Raw genomic sequence first — 2,563 nt, 5'->3', positions numbered from 1 at the left:
CACTCATCCCCACACTCATTTAGTCAGACATTATCAATCAGTTGTACTTGCATTATGCTTGGATAATATTAGTTGTTCTTCCTTGTCAATGCTTTTGCATCGTTATGATTGTCTATTTGCTCATCAGTGATCCTCCATAGCATGCATTCTCAATATTTTAACACCATTGTGTCTAGATGAGGTAAAATTGGACTATCCATCCTTTTAGGCATGTTCTGACCATCAATATGCAATAAGTCAAGTCCATCAGTATGCCTCTCAACCTAGATAGTTCTAGGGATGCCCATGGGCCTCTTTGCACCTGGCCACTATTGCTCTTTGTCATACATCCTCCCAGCAAGGCCAACACAAAGGTTGCGACACTTACAAATGGTGAGTCAAAATTTGTGGAGCTGTCGTCAACACAAAGATTTGCTGCTACAAATTATCTGCCACCTCCTTCTAACTCTAATGTTATTCATGAAGATAATTTTAAAGGAAAGGTCATTGAGGTTGTTATAGTGGAGGTTGTATTGTGGTTGCAGATGATGCCGCTTCTTTTGGCAATCCTATAGCTAAGCGCAGAGTGAACTTGTCAAGCATACATTCTTCCAAAATGGGAAATCCAAAGTTTCAAATAAAACCTACTCCTACTCTACGGAGGTTTGTGAATTTTTACATAATCGACTCATAGAACAAGAGGTTAATGTAGCAATTGAGTATTCTCACAAAATAACTGCAATAGATGGGCTTATACCAAGAATTAATCTGATTGCAGCTGAATCATGAGTGATGGACTTTGGGACTTTATTTTTGGCATCCTCAGTCAAGTGGGGCTCTGATGATATAGCTCCTAGTATTCCCTTTCAAGGATAGTCAATTGGCATCAATGTTCTAGAAATGGTGGTAGCAAGAGGACTTTCTTTTGCTATCAGGCACCATGATTTTGAAGACTGGTCTAATTACTATGATGCCTTACTTGCAGCTAGATCAAGGGCTATGAAGGGAAAGAAAGTAATGCACACAAATAATTTAACTCTGTCAATTTCTGGGCCAGGGGATCATAATGTAAACTAGAAAGCTCAAGCTATGATACAGAAAGACAAGCAACTTTTATCCTTCCTTCAGAGAGAAAAGTGGATTTTTGATGTAGTGGAGTATGTGCTTAATGGGCACCACTACAAACTGTTTGTACCGAAAGAAAGTTGTGCCATTGCATTCTCTTTGTCTAGGGTAACAGGCACGGGCCATGGGGAACCATATGCAGATGATGCGGTAGCTTTTATGAGGGACAAAACACTACAGAGGGATGTAGAGATTGAGGTATAGGCAGTTGATAGAACGGGCACATTTTTGGACACCTTATGGGAGTCCAAAAAAAATGTGGCTATCTCTCTTCTGGAGGCTAGGCTAGCAAAGCTTCATCCTCTATTTTCAGCTAATAGAACTACAAAAGGTCATTTATTAGTTTAGGCTGAGAAAAGTGCTAAACAACAGCTGATAAAGGTATGGGAAAACTATGTTGAAGGACAACAAGAAGTAGATACTCCTAGTTTGTCTGATGCTAACAACTCTAAGTAGGAAGTTCTCAAGGTATGTGTGATAGAAGTACTTAGAGGTGGTAAGTTTTATGCTCACTTAGCAAGTGATGCACATGTCTCGAGTATCCAAATGCAATTGAAGGCTTTCAAAGTGAATGAAAACTTGCATGCATTGGTGAATTTCCAACCAAAAAAGGGTGATGCTGTTATGGCACAATTTTTAGTGGATGGGACTTGGAACCGAGTGATGGTTGTAACTTTGCCACAAAAATCACGAGAAAGGACTTGAAGTCTTTTACATAGATTATGGAAACTAGGAACTGGTTTCATTTTCCAAATTAAGGCCTTTAGATCCATCTATCTCTAGCCACTCCATGGCTTGCTTTACTATGTAGCCTTGCTTATATCAAAGTACTTGAGCTAGAAGAAGACCATGGACAAGAGGCAGTTGAATATCTCCATTCAATATTGGAGATAAGAGTTTCATGGCTGCTGTAGTTGAGAAAGACACTTCTGGTGGATAAGTAAAAGGCCAAGGGACATGCACTAACTTTAGTGTAATACTTTATGAAGTGGAGCCATCCAAGTCTATGAATGCTACTATGCTTGAGGCTAGCTTTGCTTCGATAGAGCGGAGGAACAAGTGGACAATGATAAAACAAAGATTAGTGACCAAGAATGTAGAGCTTTGCTTCATATTTCAAGGTGGCTTGATGCAAGGGATGTAGAAAGACATAAGAAATTGATGGATAAAATGCACCAATAAAGAGACAATAGTATCTGCAAAAACAAATCAGTCGTGGCTCTTAGTTCTAGTTCCTTTTCTCACTCTTTTCATCCCCAAATGAATTCATTGACTCCTACTCTATGGCAACAAGAAGCTCTCCAATCTATGAGCACAATCAACTAATTGAGCAACACAATCAATTCATGTCTAAGATGGACCGAGTGGTCTCAACCCTCTCAGTCATCAACAAGCAAGCTAAGGTAATCAATGACAAACTTGCAATCCTTATGACTCAAGTTACTCAAATGGCTATAAT

The 2,563-nt window shown here is 39.4% G+C and overlaps 1 pseudogene; it reads left to right on the top strand.

Moving 5' to 3' along the window:
* The first annotated feature begins 251 nt into the window (after positions 1–251).
* LOC148011723 (ribonuclease TUDOR 1 pseudogene) lies at positions 252–2,248 on the top strand (annotated as a pseudogene).
* The last annotated feature ends 315 nt before the right edge of the window (positions 2,249–2,563 follow it).

This window comes from Lygodium microphyllum, chromosome 28 (assembly GCF_053477565.2).
Source record: "Lygodium microphyllum isolate KBCC chromosome 28, Lygodium_microphyllum_v1.1.10, whole genome shotgun sequence".
In the NCBI taxonomy this organism is placed as follows: domain Eukaryota; kingdom Viridiplantae; phylum Streptophyta; class Polypodiopsida; order Schizaeales; family Lygodiaceae; genus Lygodium; species Lygodium microphyllum.
Note: the sequence above shows the minus strand (reverse complement) of the source record. Positions and strands in the feature narration are given on the sequence as shown.